Consider the following 7,895-nt stretch of genomic DNA (forward strand, 5'->3'; position numbering starts at 1 on the left):
CACATTGAGTTCAACAGGGCTGAGTAACTGTGTACAGCCGTACCTTGGTTTTCAAACAGAATGCAATCCGGAAGTCCGCTCAACTTCTGAAACATTCGGAAATCAAGGCGCAGCTTCCGATTGGCTACAGGAGCGTCCTGCAGCCAATCGGACGTTGTGCCGGACATTCGGCTTCCAGGGCAAAGCTCGCAAACCGGAACGCCTACTTCCAGGTTTGCGACGTTCACGTTCCAACTTGTTTGTGAACTAAGCTGTTCGAAAACCAAGGTACGACTGTATAGGATTTCACACGGATTAATCATATAAGCGTTAGTTGATTAATCCGCTGGTTTATTGATCAGATTTGCATATTAATTTTGAAACAAGAAGCGTTTCCAGTCTCCAAGCAACGCGAGATTCCAGGGGTTCTCAGCACTTACTCAGGGTTCAAGTTGTCTCTGGGAATGAGGCACAGCAGAGACTGCAGTGTCTTTAGAATACGTGGCTTATTTACACATATATACAATCTGAAGATGAAACATGGGTGGCCTGTCATGGATGCTTTAGCTGAGATTCTGGCATCGCAGGGGGTTGGACTAGATGGCACAGGGGTCCCTTTCAACTCCATTATTCTATGAAGTGAGGTTACAGGGAACCAGGCAGAGGGCCTTTTCGGTGGTGGCGCCTGCCCTGTGGAACGCCCTCCCATCAGATGTCAAGGAAATAGACAATTATCTGAAGGCAGCCGTGTTTAGGGAAGTTTTTAATGTTTGATGTTTTACTGTGTTTTCTGTTTTCATTTGTTGGAAACTTCCCGGAGTGGCTGGGGCGGCATATAAATAATAATAATTATTATATTATTATGAGCTGAACCATGCCCAGTTGCTGTCTCACACAGAGCCTCTTATCTTTGTTCTCTTCAATGGCCCATCACCCAGGCAATCACCACACCAGAAAGCTAGCCTGGCTTATGTTTTAACCTCACACACAGCCTGCTAAACTCATAAAGATACTTTATTTTGGACTACGCTTTTGTGTTATTCGTAGCAGCATCTCAGAAGGGCTCTAAAATAGAATTTATCATCAGAAATAAGAACATGGGTTTTGTTTTTTTATAACATCTGCTTCCTGGGGCGCCAGGAGTCTGCAATCAAATTTCCAGAAGGAAATGAAACACAGTCCTAGTTAGAAGCGCTCCCCAAATCTTGCCATGTGCCTCCCCATTATTCCCATGCCCCCCCCAAATCACCTGACCCTGTAATGACCATAATAAGGGTCATTCTATTTTGTTCAGCACCTTCGTCATAGGCCTTTTTTAAGGAATGCCCTGCTGAGATAATCAGGAAGATAATTGGATTTAGGCTAGGATTTATTCCTACCAGCTCCAGGGCCAAAGATGGAGATGGACATATACTGTACGTTGAATTCAGCCTGTATCTCCATTTCTCATTTTTCCACCCTTAAAATTCAGTTCTCCAGATTTCCACACCAGATTGTGGAGGGAAAGTCCTCATGAAACTTCAGCATTGTAATGAGAATTTCTCTTAATATACACACCCACAGAATAACTCTTAGGAACACACAAATACACCACTAGACTGTTAATAGCACTTTTAATTATCCAGGTGAAAGGCTAGATATTCGAGGGAAGGCAGGCAAGGAAGACAACGATCTCTCCTTATACGTAGGAGGAAATGAAAAGCATTTCTCATTTAGCAGGAACTTCCCGAAACATTGGTTCTTCCTAGAAAGCGCTGGACGACTTGCACTAAAAGCTTTTCCAGGCCATTAACTTTCTCCTTGTCAGATCAGATGCAGAAACTTTGCCAGAAAAGGAGGGGAGGGGGGGGAAGAGAGAGAGAGAGAAAAGCTGGCACATCTTTCTGTGGGAGCAGGGGACAGGATCCGGCCGGCGGGGCCTGCCCATCTGTCAATCACCCGGCACCCTGCAAGCAGCCTTCCCGCTGCCCCCAGAGCTTGTGGGGCAGGCGGTGGGGGGATCTCCAGAGGCTTCTAGTTGCCTTCACTGAAGGCGACTGACCGCACCTTGTACGCACTGAACGGAACTTGTTTTAGAGGGGGGGGGGACAAGAAAAAAAATATCTCCACCTCTCTGCGCAGCGCCCCTTCAGCGAAGAGAAATGGAAGGGGCTCCGTTTCTCCTGCCGCTTCGCTGAAGGGGCGCTGAGCAGAGAGGGGGAGATTTTTTTTTTCTTGTTCTCCCCTCTAAAACAAGGTGCGTCCAATGGTCGGGTGCGTCCTATAAAGGGAAAAATACGGTAACAGCTATGGCTCCAGTCCTGGGACCTAGCGTTGATCAGCTGATGCAGCAAAACCCTTTTAAGCATTCGGACAAGATTTCTGCACCTTGCTGCCAAATGGCTTTGTGATATTTTGTGGACAGGAACAGTGGCGTAGCGTGGGTTGTCAGCACCCGGGGCAAGGCAAGTAAGTTGCGCCCCCTAACCTGGGGTTAGGCAAGTAATTTGCGCCCCCCCCGCTGCACTGTCCCTCCCCCACATAGTCCCTCGCTCTCTCTCCGCACCGCACCACACGCCTGGCACCCCCCCCCTCCACAGTGGGCGGCGACCCGGCGGCTCGGATCGGATTCGCACAGCCAGCACAGCAGTGAGAGTGAGTGAGCCAGGTAGGGGCAGAGAGCTGCGAGTGCGAGCGCGCCCCCCCAGATGTTGCGCCCGGTGCGGCCGGCCCCCCCTCCACCCCCCTCGCTATGCCACTGGACAGGAAGAACGGTCAATGCGTTTTATACCCAGACCCGGCATTGCTGAATCGTTGGGATAATTTCTGATAAAACAGGGGCTGAGCAGGCAAGATTTCTCGTCGGTGTGGGTGGGCGACCTTCCAGAGGCCGGATTGTCCCAGATCAAAAAGTACAGCGCACCGAACTGCAAACGTGATCGAGCCACAGGCAATGTTCCAGCAACACGCACGGTTGGGAGATTCCTCAAGCCCCCCACATCTCTGGATCCGGCGAAGCAAAGGCCACTATCTCTGCTCAAGGACACCATCCGACGCAAGAAAAGGAGCTCCGGGAAAGGGCAGGATGTTGGGTTTTTTAAAAAAATAAATTTATTTATTTGCTTTTTCAGATTGAAATTTTACAGTCACATAGAAACAAGATTCTAAAGGATCTCTCCTCCCCTTTGTAATAATAATAATTATTTATTATTTATACCCTGCCCATCTCGCTGGGTTTCCCCAGCCACTCCGGACAGCTCCCAACAGAATAATAATGATGATGATGATGATCGTGCAACAAAACATCAACCATTAAAAACTGGCAGGGAGGAAGCAGAATGTGTATGAAGTTAAAATATAATCCAGGCTAGCTTTCCGGTGAGGTGATTGCCTGGGTGATGGGCCATTGAAAAGAACAAAGATAAGGGGATCTGTGCGAGATGGCAGCTGGGTATGGTTAGGCTCATACTATTATTATTATTATTATTATTATTATTATTGTGGTACCTTGGGTTAAGTACTTAATTCATTCCAGAGTTCTGTTCTTAACCTGAAACTGTTCTTAACCTGAAGCACCACTTTAGCTAACGGAGCCTCCTGCTGCTGCTGCGCCGCCGGAGCACGATTTCTGTTCTCATCCTGAAGCAAAGTTCTTAACCCAAGGTACTATTTCTGGGTTAGCGGAGTCTGTAACCTGAAGCGTATGTAACCTGAACCGTAGGTAACCCAAGGTATCACTGTATTATTATTATTATTATTATTATTATTATTATGCCGCCCATCTGACTGGGTTGGCCCAGGCACTCTGGTAGCTTCCAACAAATGAAAACAGCAAACTCAGTAAAACATCAAACATTAAAAACTACCCTAAACAGGGCTGCCTTCAGATGTCTTCTAAAAGTCAGATAGTTGTTTATTTCCTTGACATCTGATGGGAGGGCGTTCCACAGGGAGGGAGCTACCACTGAGAAGGCCCTGTGCCTGATGCTCAACACTTGGTATTAAACATACCAATATTGGGTGCATGGATAGGAATCTGTCGTTTTAAAAATCCGCTACTGCATTTACATCCCACCTCCTCTCCCAAGGAAGCGCGAGGCAGCGATTCCCCGCTGTAGCCTTACGACAACCCTGTGAGGTAGGTTAGGGTGAGACGGGGACTGGGCCCAGCAAGCCCCATAGCCAAGTAAGGATTGGAAGCCTCGTTTTCTCGGTTCTAAAATCCAGCGCTGCAACCACTGCACCACACTGCCGCTGCACGCAGGGAACGGGTTTGCTGTGGGAAGGTGCATGCATTCAGCAGCGATTTGCTCCGCCAGTGGTCACAGGTGTTTCAGAGGAGAGGTGCAAAGGGTTAACTAATTACCCTAGAAAACGTTAATCGCTGTTATAAATGAGAGTTTTGCAGAGCCGCTTTCCGGCTTGTTTTGCCTCCTTGTGGTTAATTGTCGGTAATGATGATAGAAGGGAGACTCACAGTGCATAAGGGGAGACTTTGGTTAAAGTGAATTTCACAGCAGATGGGATGGGATCATAGCTGTCAACGTTTCCCTTTTTTAAAGGGAAATTCCCTGATTCCAAATAGGATTCTTCACAAGAAAAGGGAAGAGTTGACAGCTATGGATGGGATTGAGCTCACCTCCAGAGCTTGTCAGGACCAGTGACAGATTCACGTACAAGCGGCGCTGTGGGTTAAACCACTGAGCCTTGGGCTTGCCAATCAGAAGGTTGGTGGTTTGAAACCCCGCGGCGGGGTGAGCTCCCGTTGCTCGGTCCCTGCTCCTGCCCACCTAGCAGTTCGAAAGCACGTCAAAGTGCAAGTAGATAAATAGGTACCGCTCCGGCAGGAAGGTAAACGGCGTTTCTGTGCACTGCTCTGGTTCGCCAGAAGCGGCTTAGTCATGCTGGCCACATGACCCGGAAGCTGTACGCCGGCTCCCTCGGCCAATAAAGCAAGATGAGCACCGCAACCCCAGAGTCGTCCACGACTGGACCTAATGGTCAGGGGCCCCTTTACCTTTAAACAAGCTATAACTTAGGGCCCCACTTTCTTGGGGGGGGCCCCAAAAATTAAATAAAAAAACAACTGGATGTACATTTCCAAAATATAAGATAAAAAAACAAATAAAATAAAACCTACATACAGCAACAGTGCTTTGTGTTGTGTAGGCTCCTCTGATGTAAGTCATGGGCCCCGCCTGCTAGCCTGCTCCCTAAAATATCACTGGTTTGCTCCTTTCTATATAAAGGGTGCCTACATTCTGCTATTTATAATTATTAGTAGTTTGCATCATATATTTACACCTATTATTATTTCATCTTATAGCAAGTTTCTAGAGACTAGTTTGTGAGTCTTTGTAAATTGTGTTCCTAAAGGAACTTTTGTTATTGCCAAACGCCAATGTGTTTGCATTATTAAGTTTGTTATGAATAAAAAATCATTTTAACTTAGAGCTTAATCATTACTTCACTATTAATGTACTTCTTCTTAACTGTATTTCAGTTTGGCAATTACTTTGATAAAATACATATTTTGTGATGTGCAAATGGCTTGAGATACCTATTAGGTCCATAAATGACCATATAGCATATATTCAACACAAAAAAACAGGGACAATTTGTTGTTGACCAAGGACAGCTGGACGTATAAAGGGCCCCATTGCCTTCAGGAGCTTAGGGCCTCATCAAAACTAAATCCGGCCCTAGTTAGGACTCAGCTGTGGAATCCAGCTGGAGGAAGCCACTTTTGAGTGTTTCCTAGAAGCAAGCGCTGTATACATTTTATGAAATAAATAACACAAAGAAATTAGGCAAGAGGGCTCCTGAGCATGTGCAGGTTCCAGAGAGGGAGAAGCTGTGCTAAGTCAAGCAGCAGGGGAGGAAAACATAATAAAAGAGTTTTGCGGCAGGCACATACCAAATTCAGGTAGGGAAAAGCAAAGCAAAGAAGAAGAAGGTGCAAATAATTGAAATCCGAAAGACTGCAAATAATCTTAGTGTGCTTTTTTTCCTGGGGGGATGCAGGGGGCATGCATACCCCTAAACATTTTGTGGATCTAAATTTGGCCTTATTAAGGGGCAGTATTCCAATATGAGTAGGAAAATGAGAGTAGCCCTAAACATTTTTTTAAGGGGAAAAAAGCACTGGGTGCAGTGGCGTAGCGTGGGTTGTCAGCACCCGGGGCAAGGCAAGTAATTTGTGCCCCCTAACCCGGGGCAAGGCAAGTAATTTGCGCCCCCCCCCCCCCCGCTGCACTGTCTCTCCCCCAGATAGTCCCTCGCTCTCTCTCCGCACTGCACCGCACGCCTGGCACCCTCCCCTCCACAGTGGGCGGCGACCCGGCGGCTCGGATCGGATTCGCACAGCCAGCACTGCAGTGAGAGAGAGTGAGTGAGCCAGGTAGGGGCAGAGAGGTGCGAGTGCGCCCCCCCCCCAGATGTTGCGCCCGGTGCGGCCGGCCCCCCCTGCACCCCCCACGCTACGCCACTGACTGGGTGGCACCTGCCCTTTGCAAACTCTCTCCCTTTGCATGTCTTTATCCAGCACCTACAGCAGCCCTTTTAAGTGGATTTGAAATTGTTTTTATCGCTGACCTTGCTGTCAATTCCACACGGAGCTGTTTTTAATTGTTTTGCCTCGGTGGAATTGCTTTCACCTGCGGTTTCGTTTTGAATTGTTTTTCTTGCTGATGTTTCCCCCCACTTTAGGATGCAAGCCGAGCCCCGCTTACCTGGGAGCAAGACCCACTGGATTCAGCAGGGTTTACTTCCGAGTAGACCGTGGTTAGGTTAAATGCATGCCCAAAATGAGGTCCTGGGTCTTAGAGGAGGGGGGCTCTTGTCCATAGCTGCCAACATTTCCCTTTTCCCTTATTCCGGATAGGATTCCTCGCAAGAAAAGGGAAAAGTTGACAGCTATGCTCTTGTCTTCCCACCCAGAAAGATGCTGAATCAATCCTAAATTTTGGGTTTTATAGAAAATGGGTCACGTTGGTTTTGAGGGTGTCACATTTGGGAGACGATGGAGGCTTGCTGTGCCACGGATTTGCTCAATCCTGCTTCCACCGACTGACTTAAACGGGGCCTACTCATGAGTCAGTGGGCTCACAAGCCTCCCATCTTCTCCCGAGTTATTTGGAAGCAAAACCCTTCTGTGCAATGGGGCCAGTAGCACCTAACCCTTGAATTCGGTGGGGTATACTAGGGACTTCCCCAGCTGGTCCAGAATGCAAACTCTGGCGCTGGCCTAGAAACGCACTCTGCACATGCTCAGAGGCGCTCCCGCCGGCTCGCAACGAATTTGCAGTAGGGCTGGGATGTGTGCAGAGCTGGATTTAGGTTTGATGAGGCCCTAAGCTACAGAAGGTAATGTGACCCTTTATATGTCCAGCTGTCCTTTGTCAACAACAAATTGTCACTGTTTAGTTGTTGTTCAATATATGCTATATGGTAATTTATGGACCTAATAGGTATCTAAAGCCATTTGTACATAACAAACAGGAGCCTACACAACACAAAACACTGTTGCTGTATGTAGGTTTTATTTTATTTGCTTTTTATCTTATACTTTGGAAATGTACAACCAGCCCTGTAAACATCTGAAAACGTTTGTAGGTTTGAGTTGAAATGTTATGTAATGAGAATATAAGGAACTGATTTACATTTAATGAGGGGAAAAACTAAAATAAGAGAGAAGGTGAAAAATGTGGTTATAGAAATGCTAAGAATAAAGTAATTATGTATGGATGTCAAAAAGAGGTCCATGCTCTGTTAGACCAATGCTTGAGTTTGTTGAACTATGTACGGAAACTGTGATTATGATAAAATTGAGAATGCAATAAAAATATTAAAAAGAAAATGTACTTCCAGTTGTTTTTTTCTTTACATTTTTTGGGGGCCCCCAAAAGAGTGGGGCCCTAAGCTAGAGCTTGTTTTGT

This window comes from Podarcis tiliguerta, assembly GCF_965153285.1.
Source record: "Podarcis tiliguerta genome assembly, chromosome: 4".
In the NCBI taxonomy this organism is placed as follows: domain Eukaryota; kingdom Metazoa; phylum Chordata; class Lepidosauria; order Squamata; family Lacertidae; genus Podarcis; species Podarcis tiliguerta.